Source organism: Mercenaria mercenaria, chromosome 8, assembly GCF_021730395.1.
Source record: "Mercenaria mercenaria strain notata chromosome 8, MADL_Memer_1, whole genome shotgun sequence".
NCBI lineage: Eukaryota > Metazoa > Mollusca > Bivalvia > Venerida > Veneridae > Mercenaria > Mercenaria mercenaria.
In genome coordinates this window covers 66,146,672-66,167,045 of record NC_069368.1, presented here as the reverse complement: position 1 = coordinate 66,167,045, position 20,374 = coordinate 66,146,672, and positions in this window count along the sequence as shown.

Below are 20,374 nucleotides of genomic sequence, written 5' to 3'. Positions count from 1 at the left end.
CGGTGGCGGAGTAGGTCGTTTTGGGAGTGGGTATCTCGCTCGCATCAACGGGGTACGGGGTGGTCCCAGGAAAAAAATGCATAAAGCTAAAGTAAAAGTAATTGTGCAATCTGGCAACTACTTGAGCTGAACAAAATTACTTGCTGTTTTTTTCGAGTTTTCATCCCTATTTAGAGTTTACTGTGTTTCAACACTATAATGGTGGTGTTAGATACAGTAGGGGATCGATCACAAAACCCTGACATTAAAGGCGTACTAAAATGCCTATGGCATTTTAGTTATTAAATGGCATTATAAAGGTATTTTCCATTTTTATGTAAAAAGCTACCCTTTTTGGCAGAATTTGAGACACAACATTAATTGCAAATGTCCATAATCTGTTCGGCAGTAAGCAATTAAATACAATTAACTTTCATTAATTAATGCATCGCATGTATTACAAAAAAAAACAAAGAAAAATATTTAACAGGGAGCGCAACGCACCAAAAGCGCAGCCTCCCTAAAACGAACCCCCCAGCACGCAAACGCGTGCACCACACACACACTCAAAGCTTACACATCAGGACAAAACGAACAACACACACACACACACAAAGCCAACACATAAGGACAAGACGAACAATAAGCATACACACACGTGCGCACACAAAGCCAACACACAAGGACAAAACGAACAAACAAAGGATTACAGTGGGGCACCGCCTTGGAACGGTCAGTGGCAAAAACACCACTGGGGAGCTTAAACCGGTTTATGGTGCGCACCCAACCTCACTCTTACCCCCACCATGTTCCAAAGACATGGGACAGTGTAAATAAAAGTAATCCCCTCCAGGTGAATCTCTAACACACGTAATGGAAACAAAAAGGCATGGCATGTAAAACACAAAAATGCTCGTGTATAAATACATAAAAAGCAAACCGTAAGAACCAAAAACGTATGTACTCAATGCCTTTTCAGAAGACAGAGCAACAAGAGAAACAGCCTTAAGGGCCCGACGAAACAGGCCAGAAGACAAATATCAAAACAGTTCAGTCCTGGTAGGATTTAAAAACTGCTAATCATAGAGTCCTCCCCCTCTTCCGTCAGACGCAATCAAAGAGGGAAGCGTAGTGTCCAACTGTAAACGTGTTGAACACTAAACATGCGGTATGTCTCAAAACAGTTGAGTCGTAACCTCTTTTAATAAAACGTTTTGATAATCTTTTCAAATACATTTGGAAAATTACCATGACCCAATATCTTACGAAGTTTGTAAACCACATCCCCATCAAAAACGGGTTTAGAAATACCTTCACGCAGAAGTGTCTTTAAATTACTATTGAATTTTAAAACTAAATCAGAATTACGATTATAAAATTTAGTAAAATATTTACGCAATTTGTAATAACGGTAGCCTTGCTGAAGAAGTTTACTTGTAATATATTGATTACTTTCATTAAAATGCTTGACATGACAACACTATCTCGCAAACCGAATTAATTGAGAAATATATACCCCATAATATGTAGCCTGAGGTACATCCCCATCCAAATTGGGAAAATTTACAATACTAAAATTAAAATCATCCCTCTTGTCATAAATTTTGGTATGTATAATATTGTCATAAATAGAGAGATGTAAATCTAAAAATGAAGCATCAGTATCCGAATTGTTAGTTTTAATTAACTGAAGCTCCATAAGATAAATAGTACCCACCAAATGACCAAAAAACGGATTATCCATGTTAAGAATATCATCCAGATAGCGTGATGTATTACTAAATGCAATTATAATATCTGCTTGCGTATCTGGAGAAAGGCTCAACATAAAGTCGCTTTCATAACAATATAAAAACAAATCTGCGACAAGTGGTGCACAATTCGTTCCCATGGGAATACCAACAACTGGTCTAAAAACTGCATTCCCAAACCTGATGTAAATGTTCTTCAATAAAAAGGAAAGGGCTTTACAAACTTCGTCACAGGTCCACATAGTATGATGTTTAATAATATTGCTAGTAAAAAAAGCTTTATCAAAATTGCAAGCGATAAATGTAGCATTCTCTCTGGCAAAAGTCTTTTGAATTAGGGCAGTTAATTTGTCATTTATTGAGTTATGTGGTAAAGTGGTATACAAAGTAGAAAAATCGTATGTACTGACTGTAGATACCTTGTAATTATTAATTTTCAACTTATCCAGGATTTCGCCAGAATTTTTAATCGACCAAAATAAGTGTCTACCAGAGTTTTCGTATACTTTATCGCAGTATCTTTCCACGTGGGCTTTCACAGCAGTTAGACATGATGTTAATAGTTTTGAAATATTTGTAGTTGTACAAGAGCTTGAATTACCGATAAAGCGAGCTTTATATGGTTGTTTATGCAATTTAGGAATCCAGTACATGGTCGGTAGTTTAATTTGTTGATCGTCTATACGAACTTTTAAATTAGAAACTTCAGTGATGTGATCAGTAACCATTTTGTTTTCAACAGAAGGACTCAATGTATAAGTTTTAGTGCTATTTAGTTCGTTTTGTAAAACATTAATGTAATGCAGGCGTCAAATGATGATAATATTGTTGGCCGCCTTGTCTGTTGGAACCAAGACATACTTAGAATGAAATTCTTGGATTTCCTTTTTCAAATGTCTTAAAGTAAACTTGGGTTTTGGTGGAAGTAGGTGTACATTAGTTTGATAAAATTTTATTCGAGAATCAACAATGTTAAAAATATTTCGTTTCCAAGACGTTAATGCATTGGGATCAGCGTTCTCATGACGACACCATTTAACACAGAAGGTTTCAATGGATTCTGCAATGTGACCACGACAAGCATTAAAATCAATAGTTGAAGAAATTCTATATTTAGGTCCTTTAAAAAATAAATCACGAATACGTTTGTCTTTTATAATATCAAAATTACCAGTGATGACATGACCTGCATCTGAATAGCAAAATTTTGAGTTTTTACATTCGCAGTAAGAAGGAGTATTTGTTTGAACATCTAAGTCGGAAACAATTTTATTGTAATGGAAAATAACATTTCTTATAGGTGTTTAATATTTATAACAGATAATAGGAACTTAGTCTGCAGGGCTTGAAAATACAGCGACCTTGAATGTTTCGGTTTATAAATTTTGTACCATACCCTGTCACCAAGGTGATCTAGCAAGCGATATATTTTTGTGATAAATGGAAGACCGCTGTATTTATTTAATTATATTTTCTAGCCTATTCCAAGAAATACAAGTTCGGCAGTTTACTGTTCCTCGAAATATTGGGGTTGGAGCATTAATTACAGTAGTAAAATCATTTTAGTTTAGTGTGAATATATACAGCTCTAGAGCTGTCTATATTCATCATCTTCAAACATACGTCAGACTTCCGAGGGATCTACTTTTTATATTTTATTGAGTTATATTTGCCAATAAATTTTCAAGGTGATATGCACACGAATCAAACTACAGTAACCCACGTACTGAATCCGCCCCTGCTGGTCACTGGTGCCTTTCTCGGTGGGAGGAGAGTGGTTAATTTTTAGTAAACAACACCAGGAATAAATGATGCATCAAACAAAACAAGTAACCGTAGTGTGTAGACAAAACATACCCAAAAATTATAAATGTCCGGCGTTGAAATTGGATAGATTTACACGTTCATTTTTTTTTTGTTTGACGATGTAGGAAAACAACATATCCGACCAATAGTAAAACACTCTGTGCTAGGACGATGTAGCTTACATTCCGTCACCAATAATTTCACAGTATTGGAAAATGTATTACAACACAACGTATCAGTTGGGGTAAGTTTTTCGGAATTTATAGCGAGAAAACTACTGAAAAGCGCAAGATGCATGTTATACCTAGTTTTGCACTTAGGAGTAAAAGCAGACATAAGATTCTTTATGAAACGCACCCCAGATGTATTTATAAAGCAGGACTGACATTACACCATTAGGTTGGATGATATGTTAAGGAATGTAAACGATTGTCAGTACTGATAAGCCCTTTTATGTGATAGGTTTCTTGTACCGTCGTAGATGTTTGTTCGATTGGATGCTCTCTGTTCGTAATAATTGTTACTGTTATATCGCTTCCCTCTGAGTCGACTGAGAGAAAGGGAGAGGGAGAGAGAGAGAGTATTAATCCTCTGGTCTTAATCAATTAGAAAGAAAAACTAAAATGTCACTGCTGATATGTAGGACATAATACAGAATTGTTTGTATATAAAGCAGGATTGAAACTTATTTTACTGTGCTGGTTTATTTGTTGTTGGATATGCACGATTACCTGTACTGCTGGGCCATAGGCTGTACTTTTTCGGCGACGCCATCTCAATTCGTTTTCGTTTCCTATGCCACGTGACTTCAGTTTGCAAATCAAACTACTTGATAACGCATGATAGATAATTTATCAAAATGGAAGATTTATGCAACACTCTGCCTGATTGGACGAGAGTGTCAATTTCTTTCACTCTGTTGATTGTGCTACGCTGAGTGAAATGCAGACAAAGCGTTTATCCTAAACGACGCTGTTCACAGTTTTAAAGCTAACTTTGGCTCAGTATATTTAGCAAGAATATTGATATATCACAAAGTGATAAGTAAGTTTAATAAATATGATAAAAACCTGTTCAAATACCAACATATATCAAATTAAAGAAAGAGCTGAATACGGTCTGCGTATCACATGAATAAGGGTGTGATAAGAGTCTTTTATGTAGAGAAGTGCTTTTTAAAAGATTTTCCTTGTTACAGTTGCCGTCTGTATATGAAAAGGTTTCTTGCTTTTGTGACTTATTCAGATTGCATATTAAAAGTACTTGTTTGCTTTGATATATATGTTATAAATTATTTAACTGATTTATTATATATGAATATTTTTCTTTACTATGGTATGCAAATATTGAACTCAGTTGAAATCTGTTTTATTATACATATGCTATGTAATGACTGAATCTCATTACACTGAAATGAACTTGAAGGTACGCTGCAAATATGACTACGGTCAAACTTTGCTTATGAAACAGACATATTGAAATAATTACAATTGTATGTTTTGCTTGAGAAGGTCGGTGGTTCTACCCAGGTGCCCGCTCGTGATGAAATAGTGCACGGAGGGGCACCTGGGGTCTTCCTCCACCATTAAAGCTGGAAAGTCGCCATATGACCTAAAATTGTGTCGGTGCGACGTTAAACCCAACAAAATAAATAAATGTTTTGCTTGACCTTCGCTTTTTTATAGGTGTGACGTCATTGTCCAAAGATTCATGAATAGTGAATATGCATTTGTTAAAGCGGGATCAGTTGGCCTATTTTAGAAATAAATAAAAATAATAAATAAAAAAATCCTTTAATTGATTTTTTTTTTCATGAATTCTAATCAAACATGATTTGTAGCAACTTTATTAGGCCCGCAGCCAACTTTGTTCAGCTGGGACATTTAACCCCTTTTAGGGGCTGCTAGAGCTAAAAATAGAAATGCCTTTATACAGCGTCTCATGAGCAGCTTGGTGGATCTTTGTCATACTTGGTCTTGAGCTTCATTATAAGATCATCTTCCAAATTTATTTATATAGGAACTTGGGCCCTATTAGGGACCACTATAGCTAAAAGTAGATATGCCTTTCTTCGCATTAACCACTAAGATGTAATGGATTTTTATCAAACTCGATGTGTAACAATATCGTAAGGACTCCTGCTATTTTGTTACAAATGGGGATAGGGACCAATTTAGCTAAAAATAAAAACACGTTTAATGACCTCTTCTCATGAACCGCTTCATGAATCTTCATCAAACTACTGCTGTAATTATTCGTCTAAGGATAAACGAAACAAAATTGCAACCCTACGAATCCTTTGCGAAAAATTAAAAGAGAACCATTTAAATTGTTAAAGTGCGGTGTTTAGTTTTGCAATTTGAAAATTGTTAGATGAAAGATGAATGTTAGATGAAAAATTCATAAACTTCTTTCCTTATTACAATTCGCCGACCATCCTTTTTAAAGATATTTCTTGTTTCTGTTCTATTGTGAAGATGATACAATCGTGTAACCGCCCCCCCCCCCCCACCCCTTTGTAACAATTCACAGTGTGACTTTTATCATTTCGAATCCTGCTGACTGTTACTTATTTAGATACTTGCACTAAAGCAAACACTTTATATAATGCCATTATATCCCCGCGATCCAGTTAACATGCAGTTAATAAATACAGTCTTCTGGTCCTTATCACTTAAAAATTGTCACTGTTGATTTGACACATTAGCAGAGTCTGACAAAATATGCAGTCGCAGTGTTCAGCGTTTTTCGGGCATTTATACAAAGCAGTGCTGTAAAACATATTGTGTTAGAGGATTCGTTGTGGAATGAGCATCTTAGCTGTACGGCTTGCTGCTTTGCCAACAAGTATCTGGTGTATTGATGTGGTAGTTTGTTCTAACGAATTGTTCGTTCATACTGTGATAACTCATACTCGCGAAACGTATGGGTGAGCCAAATGTAATTAATTCACGCATACTATCTGTAGAGAGGGGGTCTGTGATTTTGGAGCCTGAATATCACAGGAACTGACAATAGACAAAATTAAAAAGCTGGCAACATATGCAAGGGGATGTTAAACTGTACCCAAACCTTTAAAGGCAGGAGTATTGTAACCACCAAAGCGGAATATTCAAGCTGAACATATCAACAGTACTATAACACGCAATACATGTCGTGTTGTACGATCGGAAGAGATCGAAAAATGACAGCTCTGATTGCAAGTACGGTGATACCTTTAACGACCACCACACGGCACAAACAATGCTGCTGTGATATTAAAATTAAAAGAAGTGTAAAACCACAGGTCGTCTAAAATGACTAAAAAACGAAAGTGTTGCAGGATCGGAAGTTGGGATGCTGTCTACCATCTACGTCCTCTAGCCCCGGATTGAGCAGAACTCAACATTTAGATGTAAGTACTGGCATATACAAGGAAATAATTCAGAGACATCTGCAGATGTATTCATATAGCGGTGCACATGGAGCCTTCAATGTATAAAGCAGGATTGGATTGAAAAGAAAATTTTATCAAGTTGTTAGATTAGCTGTTTCTCGACTGACATTTTAGTGTATACTTGTTCGTATACATTTTATCAATCTGTATTAATTAATCCTGCGACCCTGACCCTTGTGATTCAAGAGTATGGAAAAAAAACAGTAATGAACTAGATATTCCCATTGACATTTATCTCATCCGTTCCTATTCAGTTGAAACAACTAAGATGGCAATAAAACTACGCAGTAACACACACGCATACATATCAGGTATAGTCTAGTATCGAAAAACGGGAAAACGGGACGGGGAAGACTAAAGAAGAGGGGTAAGTTTATAGAGGCCCGTTTTTTAAAAATAGACCCACCCGCCTATGTTCAAACAGGAGTAACTGCTGTATATTGATCTTATATTACATTTGCTCGCATTACATGAACTTGTGCTCTTACTTTTTTACTTCAAGCGTATATTGATCATTTGATCTCAAAACACAAAGTTGGCCATATCTGATCAATTGCATAATATCAAATGCAGTAATGAATTTAGTGTTTTATCCTTTGACGATTTGCTTTCATAGAAGACCAATAATCAACTGATGGCAAAGTTCATCAATGAGAATACCTAATATTTAAACGCTCCATTCTTATCACAAGCGATGATCGTGCATTGCCTATCGGTTATGTTGTGCACGTATTGAAGTATTGCTCAGAAGATGAGAGTATCAAATAATTGAAGATGAAATTCAACGACGTTAACAAAAACGGAGCTGACTTTTTGCTCGTGGAAGAAGAAAGATGTGACGAAGAAACTGGACCGTGTTTTACAGGGTGTCACATTTTCTTCTCGGATAGATGTACCAGTGACATGGCTGCTACTGCTTGTTTAATAGTGATGAGCTATGAAAGGCATGACTATTGTTGTTTCTTTTCGGACTCAATAATGAATAAGCTGTGTTCCATAATGATCCAACGTTATAGAAAGAAACTCATGCCTTTGTGCTTGCATGATTTCTGGAATGAAAAGCTTTGCGAATTTTGAAAATCCAAAATAGGTGATAAGAAGCTTGAACGTGACATAGAGTTAAAAAAGTGATGTCAACCCATGCGTGCATAAGAGAAATGAATGCGCATATAAGAGAATTGTATCAGGATGAATGGACGTACATCGACGCATGTTTTGATGGAAACGTCATCAAATTGTTGTATTGAAATAGGATAGTAAAATTGAATATTATGCGTTGCCGATATGTTTGATTTTATTACAAAAATGAAATTAGTTATAACATACATATAGAATTATATGCGTAGCATTGTTTATTCTTGTGCTGATTGCCCCGCGGTCATTGCAAAACCTATCATATCGATCAAACGGGAAAAAAAAAAAATAAAACCATGTCTTTCAGATTGTCAGAATAATTTGTATGTTTAATATATTGATAACGTAACACATAAGCACAGATAGTGCTTGACTACCTTTTCATGTTGTTATTGCTATAATTAGTGTTGAATTGCTGTAATTAATAGAATTTGGGTCATTTGTTGTTGATTTAGGTTCATTATGTGAATGACTGGGTCCCAGCTTCGGACATTATGTCATATACAAAAGTTAAAGGGAACCAGATATTTGATAGAGCAAGTACTCGTTGTAAAACGTCATGTTTAAATTTGGACCACTCAGAAACAAGTTTTAAAAATAACACATCTGCTGGGGTATAAATAGGTTGATGGATGACAGAGAGCTCAGTCGGTATCCAGCGGTCGAAGAGGACACATCGCGGATTCAATTAATAATTTATCACAGAACCTTGAGGAGACTATTGCAGTTACACTGTCAGGGCGGATACATTATTAAAAAGAAGACTTTGGAAGTTTTTAGACTAAAGAAGAGTAGCAGGATTTCGATAAGGTTTCGAGCTATAGGGCCAGCGCATAGGAGTTTTACCTTAAAGGTAATTGAAGGCTATAGACGATAGCATATATAGGCTGAACATCGGGAAGCTGAGACAGAGACCCAGAGTTTGGTAATTTACTGAGATAGTAGGAGAGTTCCAGCTTACAGACGGTTCAGCGTTACTGGCGAAGTACAGCCAAGGCATCGGGGATATACCTATATGGTAGGTGAATGCTACATATGATAGCATATATGCGCTGAGCATCCAGGAGTCAGGGCAATCTTATAGAGTTTGAGAGGACATAGGCCCAGCATCTATGCGATAGGACCCGTATGTTGTTGATTCAAAGACATTGTCTGACGGGAACTTCAACAAAAAGACCAGTCAAGTATAGAGTCTCCAGACTATAGGAGTTTGAGCTAATCATTTTTAATTGAAGATTGATAGTTTGAAACATTTAGTAATTTGCATGATCCCTGAAATTGTCTAGCTCATAATCAAAATCATTTAAGAATCATTGGTACACGAATCATTTAGGCAAGATAGCCAGAGGAAAATTCTATATGAGATATTTCGTCTCACCAGCTTTACGTTTTAACAAAGGACATTCTACATTCGTTTGTCAGCTAGTCTAAGACATAGTCACCTTAGCGATTGGACCCAAACCATTGTTCAAGATACTAAAGGCGTAGGCACTTCCCTGGGTCATATAACCAGTATCCTGACACAGATGAAGGATAAACTCGAAAAGATAATTTAATGCTTGCAAAGTCACGGGTTTCAAAGAGAAACTTCTCCGATGTGAATTCCAATGCGCAATGTCTGCTCTTGGACGAGTTTGGTCATTCCGCAAACGTATCATTTGCCCAGTTGAAGCAATTCAAGAGTTGAAATGCATTTGCATTTGTTGGGAACAAGAAGACATTTGGAAAGTCGTTCAAGCCAAGACATGACGCGCAGCTCATCATTATGTCTAATAGACACACTTTTGAGTGCGTCAGAAGTCACTAAGATCCTAAAAACGAGAAGACGCTCAATGCCATGGTATAACGCGAAACAGCTATTCGACCGTTTTCACATCATTCGGTTGGACAATGAACGAGTACCAGAACCTTTACACGGAGCTTTTTGTATGTCGGTATATGACCAACTCTATGAACAAGATGACACCGCACATGTTAACGACTTTCGTTGGGATATAGGATGATATTCTCGAATCCAAGTTGCCCATAACTTTAACAGATGAAGAAAGAGATAAACTGAAGGAAAGGTACTTCAATAATCTCGTCAGATATTATTCCTGGAAATCAATGCACGTGATGAGTGATTCCACAAATGCAAATGCGCGTCAAGCCCTATGAAGACAGACTTCAATTCTTACGACAACACTGACTATGAGTTAGAAATAGCGAAAGAGGACATCAGTGTTGTGCAACACGAAGAAGAATAGTTTAGTTTTGTGCATAGCATAGGACCATCATGTAGGTGATAGTGATAAAGAGAACGAAATGCTAGAACTCATGTTAAAACATAACTCGTGTTCACTCGACAGAGAGTATGAGTATGCAGAAACATCATATTGTATGTAACCGTTTTACTGTTGATTTTTTTTTTCAAGTTGTAATGTTCAATTGTCAAAAAAGAAAAGAAATCATAAGCATTTGTCTGTGTTGTCAGTTTTTGAGCCAATTTACTTTATTTCAAAGAAAGTGCTGCCTCATACAACTGCGCGTGTACTTCTCAAGCAAAACGTAGAGGCGAACGTCGCATACACGCACGTTTGGTTTGACTTTCTAAACGGGGCTCCATTCATATATCCCTCTCTCTTACTGTGTTCCCGACCCGTTTCCCTGTCCCGTTTTCCCGTTTCACGAGACACGACAATATTATATTTATTTCTTATATATAAATGGGAAGAACGGGACGAGAAAGACTAAAGGAGAAGGGTGTGTATCTGAGACCCCGTTTCTAAGAATATCCTACCTTGAAACAGTAGTATATTTTCAACTGCGCGTGTACTGCTCAAGCAAAAAGTAGATACGAAAGCCGCATACATGCATGTTTGGTCTGACTTACAAAACGAGGCTCCATATATATATCCCTCTCTCTTACTGTGTTCCCGTCCCGGTTTTCGAGACACGATATATATATGTTTATATATATATATATATATATATATATATATATATATATATATATAAGGTAGAGTTAATTACTGAAAAAAAGGAGAGAGATTTGTATTTGAGATCTGAGACCCCGTTTCTGAAAGTAGATCATACACTGAAACAGTAGAGTATCTTCACCTGCGCGTGTACAACACGTAAAGACGAGCGTTGCATACATGCATGATTTGTTTGCTCATGAAAAGCAATGAAAACACGCAACGTGAATACACCAGAAAAAAAACATAAAAATATAATTTAATTTCTTATAAGTCTCAAACGATACCCTCCCATAATTCAAAACCACTGCCTAGTCCCGACAGCTTCATATATGTTTTGCGCTATTGGACTGTAAACACAGTTTTCATTGATTGCGACCCTAAAGACACTACTGCAAATAGCTACGTCATCTCTCCATTGTCTTTTCTCGTTTATTCGAAGTGTACTGCAGGGAGTTACATTTCCTCCCTTATTATTAATATCTAAACTTGAGTTACTTCAAAATGTTTATAAACTCGTAAAATATTTATTGATCTTGGGACCAAACAGACAAAGCTCACGTTTGAGCAAACCAGGATGTGTTTTAGAATAAAATTTAATGTGAATTGAAATGTATGTTCTGACGATAGGTTGAAGGTTGTTGAAAAGATATTTTTGTGCGGGAGAAGATGAGAAATGGGAGAAGATGAGAAATGGACTGAAAAAAGACACCTGCCCTATAAAATGGGGGGGGGGGGGGGGTAGGTATTTTTAAGTGTGTTCGTTCAATTTCGTGCACACTTACGACACTTGGAGATGATATGGACAACGCTATGACTTCCGTGACAATATTAAGAGCATGGGGTAGTGAGGCAGTCTAAAATAGAAATGCTCGTACTTCAAAACAAACAAAATGAAAATGATGCAGTAAGACAGTGACTACTGACTCTGATTTGTATTTGAACTTGACGTTGCTGCTGTGATTGTTGCAGCAAATAAAGACTTTCACTAGTGGCAATATGCATTTGTTTGATCACATCAGCTCAGTAACAGCAGAGGGAAGGAAACGGCATCAATAGAATTGGAGTGCAAAGCTGATGTGAAAACAAGGAAATGCGCTGAATTACTGTCTAAAGAATACATCTCTGTTGACATGTACAATGACAAGACACAGTCGTGTATTGAGACTTGTCATTTTAAGGCGGTGGCCCACTCTTGTGTAAGTCACATCAACATTTCAAAACATCGGCAAACACAATCTCTTTCTCCCTTAATACAAACAATAAAAAAAGCAATAAAAAAGCAAAAACAGAAAAAAACTAAAAAAATAAAAACACTAATTGCCCGAACGGCAACCGGATGTTCTCATTCAATTTCACTTTCATAGTTCAGCACGGGCAAACTCTCAATGCTTGCTTTGGCCCAACTCTGCATCTGGTAGGCAATGAAACCGGTGCGGGGAATTACTTTGCCCTTTATTGCAATGATTGTCCGCAAGATATAACATGCCAAAACCACGTTCCTAGGAAATCAATGCTTCTCAATTGAGATGTTCGCTACTACCTTTGAACAGCCTTGTTGCTCAGGTATTGCGGGAAGTATCGGGGATTGGTGTGACAATGTCTTGTGGAGATACCTGAATTTGGCTTCTCTTTCTTCATATTTCTTCATTGTTCACACACTCACCGAAAATGGTGACTTTTTGGCATTGAAACGATCAGCGTTTGTGAAGTGTTATTTATGGCTAAAGTCCGACTCTGTGCTCAGTAGGCAATGACACTAGTACGGGGAATTACTTGTCCCATCATTGCTAGGATTGTCTGCCAGATATAAGATGATTGTACCATGTTCTTTGGAAGAGCTACACTTCTCTATTGAGACACCCACTATTACCTTTGAACTGCTCTGTCGTCCAAGTGTAGCGGCAGGTGTTCGGGGACAAGCATGACAATGTCTGGCAGAGATACTGATCGTTTGAAATTTAAGGTACTTCTCTACTTATTTTCTGCTATCGTTTGGGCACTTATCAAAATTTCTGTAACGAAGCCATGGGCCAGTATAAGCATCGGTGAATTTCAATGCAACAACGTTGAAGCATGAAGGTGGCAAGCCCGTTAAATGCAGAGCAATAGAAATTTTGTTGAAATATGACTGTAAACTGTACTGCTTGTGTTTACCAACTTATAACAAATACTTAACTGCTTTGTTGGTTCGTATCTCGAAACAGTATCTCTTTTGCACTGTCAGTTCATAGTGGAGAGCCAAACGTGATATTTTCACATGATATAGCGAAAATAAGTCTAACAATATCTCTAAGATTTTGAATCAGTTGTTCTAAGAAATAAGTCAATGCTTTTGTAAATAATAAGGACCTTTTTTTTTCTTTTTTGCTTTGACCATAATTGATTGAGTACCAACGGGTCTAGTGATTTATATAATGTGTTTTCTAGTATAAACACACAATTACAGCTGATATTTCTTAACGTATGTTATCGCCAGTCATAAAAGAATGAAATTATAAGGAATCTTGGCTCTACCATCATGTACGTGTAATACAAATGGTGAACTTTTTTATCTTTGAGCTGATGTCAAATTCATTAGTCACCATGTTAAGTACACAAATGTATCAATGTACTGGTGTTCAAACCATTGTTGTTGTTTACGCTAGTTTAGAAGAAGGATACTGAAGTATTGGTTTGCCTGTTAGAAATATATTGTTCGGTCTTATAATAAGTGTTGGGACTTGTGGCCAAACATAAGACCAATAAACTAAACAAGCCGAATATTGTGTTAGCTGGCATTGTCATCATATTATGTCAATAGAAATAACATCAGTCTGTACTTCAGTCAGTAAGCTTCATTCTCTCTAATGCAAAACCTAAAAGCTCATTTTCCCTTTCCTCCTAGTCTATTCGGACAATGAATGACACGCAGTACCAGTGCTGGTGAAGCGGTTGGCTTGACTTGTCGTTTGAATACATATGAGACACTACAATTGATTTGAACGAATGTCCATTCTTGTTTATTGGAGACACTTGATGCATGTGCGGTTTTTATTTTACATGTCATTTGAACGAATGTCCGATCTTGTTCAATTGAGACACTTCATGCCTGTTCGTTTTTTTACAATAAGAGAAGATGATGTGTTTGCTATAAGACCCTAAATGTGATTTGAACGAACGTCTTATCTCGTTCAATTGAGTCACTTTATACCTGTTCGTTCTAAGATGATGTACTGGCTTGACTAAGATATATGAGTCACTACATGTGCTTTGAACGAAAGTCCGATTTTGCGCAATGGCATCAATGAGAGATTTCATGCCTGTATGGTTTTATTTTTGCAATTAGAGAAGACGATGTGCTTGCATGACTATGAGACACAAAATGTGCTTTGAACGAACGTCCGATCTTGTGCAATGGTATCATTGAGACACTCCTTGCCTGTTCGTTCTTTTGTACAATCAGAGAAGATGACGTGCTTGCTTGACTATGAGTCACTAAATGTGCTTTGAACTAAATTCCAATCGTGTGCAATGGTATCAATGAGACACTTCAGGCCTGTATGTTCTTTTTACAATTAGGAAAGATAATGTACTTGCTTGACTATGAGACACTACATGCGATTTGAACAAACGTCCGATCTTGTTCAATAGAGACAATTCCTTCATGTTCGTTCTTTTTAATATTAGAGACTCAGTATATAGTAATTAAACTGTTCTGTCCAGGTATATGAACACACAACATCAACTTCATCAATTTTCTATTCTTTCTACTCAATATCGATTTTATAGAAGATTGGGAGACAACTCTTGGTTAGGAAGATTGTAGAACAGTGAGTCTGACTTAGGTTTTAGATATCGACGTTACATATAGCAGACAAGTATCTGTTAAGACGACAACATATGTAGGCTGCCTGAGAGAGATTTCATTGACTGAGATAAATGATTCACTAAATGTGATTTGACGGAACGTTTGATATTGTAAAATTGAAACACTTCACGCTAAGATGCTGTGCTTGCATGACTGAGATATTTGAGACACTACATGTGCTATGAATGAATGTTTAATGGTGTCACTGAAACACTTCATGCATGTTCGTTCTAAGATGATGTGCTTGCTTGACTGAGATATATGAGTCACTAAATGTGCTTTGAACGAACGTCCGATCTTGTTCAATTGAGACACTTCCTGCTAAGGTGAAGTGCTTGCTTGACTGAGATATATGAGGCACTTCATGAGCTTTCAACGAAAGTCCTATCTTTTGAAATGGTATCATTTAGAAACTTCATGCCCGTTTTGTTATAATTTGAGAAGATTATGTGCTTCCTTGACTATGAGACACTACATGTGATTTGAACGAACGTCCGATCTTGTTCAATTGAGACAATTCATGCCTGTTCGTTCTTTTTACAATTAGAGACTCAGTATATAGTAATTAAACTGTTCTGTCAAGATAAACATGCAACATCAACTCCATGAATTTCCTATTCTGTCTACTCAATATCGCTTATATAGACGATGGGGAGACAACTCTTGGTTAGGAAGATGGTAGAACAGTGTGTCTGACCTAGGTTTTAGATGTGGACATAAAATATAGCAGGCAATTGGTCAGTTTATCAGTTAAGACGACACCATATATAAAGTGCATGAAAGAGATTTGCTTGACTGAGATATACGAGATACTAAATGTGATTTGAAAGAGCATTCGATCCTGTAAAATTGACACACTTCCTGCTACGTCGATGTGCTTGCTTGACTGAGATATATGATATACTAGATGTGATTTGAACGACCGTCAGACCTTGTTCAATTGAGACACTTCGTGCCTATCCATTATAAGATGGTGTGCTTGCTTGACTGAGATATATGAGACTACATGTGCTTTGAATGATCGTCCGATCTATCTTGTTCAATGGTGTCATTACGACACTTCATGCTAAGATGATGTGCTTGCTTGACTGAGATATATAATACACTATATATGCTTTTAACAAACGTCCGATCTATCTTGTTCAATGGTGTCACTGAGACACTTCATGCATGTTCGTTCTAAAATAATGTGCTTGCTTGATTGAGATATATGAGACATACCTGTGATTTGAACGAACATCCGATCTTGATCAATTGAGACACTTCATGCCTGTACATTCAAAATAATGTGCTTGCTTAACTGAGTATATGAGTCACTAAATGTGAATTGAATGAACGTTCGATCTTGTACAATTGAGACACTTCAAGCTAAAATGATGTGCTTGCTTGACTGAGATATATGAGAAGCTATATGTTCTTTGAAATAATGTCGGATATATCTTGTTCAATGATGTCCTTGGGATACTTCATGCTAAGATGATGTACTTGCTTGACTGAGATATATTAGATACTACATGTGCTTTGAATGATAGTCCAATCTATCTTGTCCAATTGAGAGACGTCATGCGTGTTCGTTCTTTTTTACAATTAGAGAAGATGATGTGCTTGCTTGACTGAAATATATGAGACACTACATGCGCTTTGAATGAACGTCTGATCTTTCTTATTCAATGGTGTTATTGAGACACTTCATGCTAAGATGATGTGCTTACTTGACTGAGATATATGAATCATCACATGTGATTTGAACGTACGTCCGATCTTGTTCAATTAAGACACATCATGCCTGTTCGTTCTTTCTACTATAAGAGAAGATGACCGCCTTCGCAATGCTGTGTTTCGAAAAAGGCGACCTGCTTGACTTGTCGTGTTCATCTTTATGAGACACTAGACGTGATTTAAACGAAATTCCAACCTTGTTCAATGCTATCATTGAGATATTTCATGCCTGTTCGTTCTTTTTACATTTGAGAAGAGGATCGTCCTTTCTCATTCTTGTCACAAAGAGAAGATGATTTGGTTGCTTGACTTGTCCTTTAGAGATATATGCTAGTTTAGAGAGATAAGCCAGTTACTGCTTAGTCGTATGAAATTGTGACAGATCATAATCTTTAAGGTAAATAAGACCGACCTATCCATTTAGACAAATTGATGTCTAACTACTTCCCCTAGGGCATACCCAAGGACCAGCCACACAAAGAGCCAATATCATTTTGGATGCCTCCTTCCATTGTTTATAAATTAGACAGTCGTGCAAGACCGTGTGTTGCCGATTTGGCGGTAGAGTTCGAATTCAAATCTGTATCCGTTGTTCTACATAGTTGTGTATCACATCAAATGTAGTGTTGGACGTCTATTACTCCAAAAGTAAGATGTTGACACATAACGAAAGTGCCCAATATGTAGATATGTAGTGTATTAGTGAAAGGTCGTATCAAAGCATGTCGGTCCTAGATATGTCAAATTAACACATGCACACACAATGAATTTGGTTTTAATTCTTTATTGATTGACTGATCAGACAAATAAGACATTGACTGGGCAGAAATAGTACTCCAGGTAGTCCTTTAGATGATCTGGTAGTGGTAGCTTGTCGATTTCAGATGAGTTATCAAGATACAATGACTTGTTCATTGTTACTCTGATGATAACTTCGCTTACGGTGTAACAGTTTGTTCAAACAGTGTAGATATCATAACCCTTGAACAAAATTACTTTCAAATACATGGTGAATAAACACATTGAACTTTGTTGTAGGTGATATTAAGATTATTGTGTACTTGAAGAGATTGCATTCATCTCCATCCCTGAACATGAACATTTTCAACATTTGACACTTATATTTACCACTTATGATACATCTGTCTCCTTTAAGTCTCAAGAAAGGCAACACATTATATGCTTAGAGTTTTTTCTAATACTATCCGCAACAACAATATAGCTTTGTTATCATGATGCAATACTACTGTGACATTTTTTAAGATTTTTCGTCCATCCGTAACAGTGGCCTTACGACACTTGCACTCTTATAAAACAAGTACCGTATTAAATCCGGCTTTTAAAAGATTATGGTCGTGTTTTTCTGCGCATGTATATTTAACATAACGTTCAAGTGAAGATCGGGCTGTCGTCTTCTCCAGTGTATCGTTGCTAGAGTTACAAAAGACAGGAATTTTGTACCACATATTTCACGTGTGTTCAGCACGGATGTGAGTACAAAATAAACAATGCTACGCATATAATTCTATATATATTATTATATATATATATATATATATATATATATATATATATATATATATATATATATATATATATATATATTATAACTATTTTTATTTTATTTTTTTTGGATATAACCAAACACAACGGCAACGCATAATATTCAATTTTCCTATCCTATCTCGGTACAAAAATTTGATGACGTGTCCATCAAAACATGAGTCAATGTACGTCCATTCATCATGATACAATTCTCTTATTTTCGCATTCATTTCTCTTACGCACACATGGGTTGACCCATGTTGAACTCTATGTCACGTTCAAGCTTCATATCACGTATTTTGGATTTTTATAATACGCACAGCTCTACATTCCAGAAATCATGTAAGCTCAAAGGCGTGAGTTTCATTCCATAACTTTGGACCATTATGGAACACAGTTTATTTACCGTTGAGTCCGAAAAGAAAAAAAATAGTCATGCCTTTCATAGCTCATCACTATGAAACAAGCAGTAGCAGCCATGTCACTGGCACATCTATCCGAGAAGAAATTGTGACACCGTGTAAAACTTTAGCAGTTTCATCGTCATATCTTTCTTCTTTCATGAGTAGAAAGCAGCTGCGTTTTTGTCAACGTCGTTGAATTTCATCTTCAATTTCTTTGATTCCTTCATCTTCTGAGCAAATCAGAGAGTATTCCTTCAATGCATGCACAGCATAATCGGACGGAAAGGCACGATCATCATTTGTGATAAGAAAAAAGCGTTTAGACATGTAAGTATTCTCATTAATGAACTTTGCCATCAATTGATTATTGGCCTTCTCTGAAATCAAATCGTCATGAAATAAAACACTAAATTCATCATTGCATTTGATATTATTCAGTTGACCAGATGTGTCCATCTTTGTGATCTGAGATCAATCCATCAGTATATGCTTGAAGTAAAATAGTTAACGTACAATTTCATATAATGCAATTAAATCGGCTATAAGTTCAATATGCAACAGGTTCTCATGTTTTGAACCTAGGCGTGTGAGTATATTTGTAAAAAACGGGGCTCTATACACATACGCATCTCCTTTAGTCTATCATGTCCCGTCTTCTCGTTTTTTGATACTAGACTATAATCGTGTCTCGAAAAATTGGAAAACGGGACGGGAAAACGAGGCGGGACCACAGTCAGTGTGAGGGATGTGTGCATGGATCCCTGTTTTGATATTTCGATAACATTATAGCGTTTAGATGTGTAGTTGTCACGTATAGATGTTTACCATTGGTTGTATGACTGATGTAATTTTATATTTTTTTTTCTACAAATTTCCAATCTAGAAAGGTATATAAGAGCAGTCCTCATGTTTCCTTCACACAATATTCGAACGAACATGGCAAACCTGGAAAGGTTCTTGAATAAACGCCAGAGACTCCGTTTCTAAAATAGATCCTACATTAAACAGTAGGATATCTTCAAGTGCGCGTGTACTTCTCAAGCAAAACGAACGTCGCATACTCTTGAAAAACAATGAACACACGTAACGCTTGAATTCCTTATTAATCTCAAGAGATACCCTCTCATAATTTAAAATCACTGTCCAGTCCTGTCAGCTTCATATATGCTTTGCACTATTGGGTTGTAAACACATTTTTCATTGATTGTGACCCCAAAGATAATATTGCAAATAGTCTGTTATCTCTCCATTTTGTTTTATAGTTTATTCGAAGGATACTGCTTGAAGGTACAGTTCCTCCCTTTTTATTAATAGAGAGTTTGAGATTTCAACCTTCGCCTTCCCCTTCAACGTCTCTTGCGAAGTTAACGTATGAAGTTGAAGTTAGAATAAAATTCCTTGAGATTTCAAACATTAGAATGAACCTTACTTCGTTTAATCCGCCTATTCAATTTATCCGTAATTATGATCGTGTTTTTCGTGCATTTTGATACCAATTGTCCGAAAGGGCAGAAATTTTACAAGAGGTTTTAAAAATGAAAAAATGAAAATTAAATAAAAACATTTCAATTAATATAATCATCGCATGGATATTAGAGCGATTACTAAAAGAAAAAGAAAACAAAGAAAAAAAAAAAAAACAAACAAACAAAGAAACAAAAAAAAAAACAAAAAAAGAAAAAAAAACAAACAAACAAACGATAACACAATGTAAACAATGTAAAAATTCGTTAGTGTTGCTCCAAACATTTAGGTTTTATATAAAATTTTGTCAGTATAGTCAGTATACAATG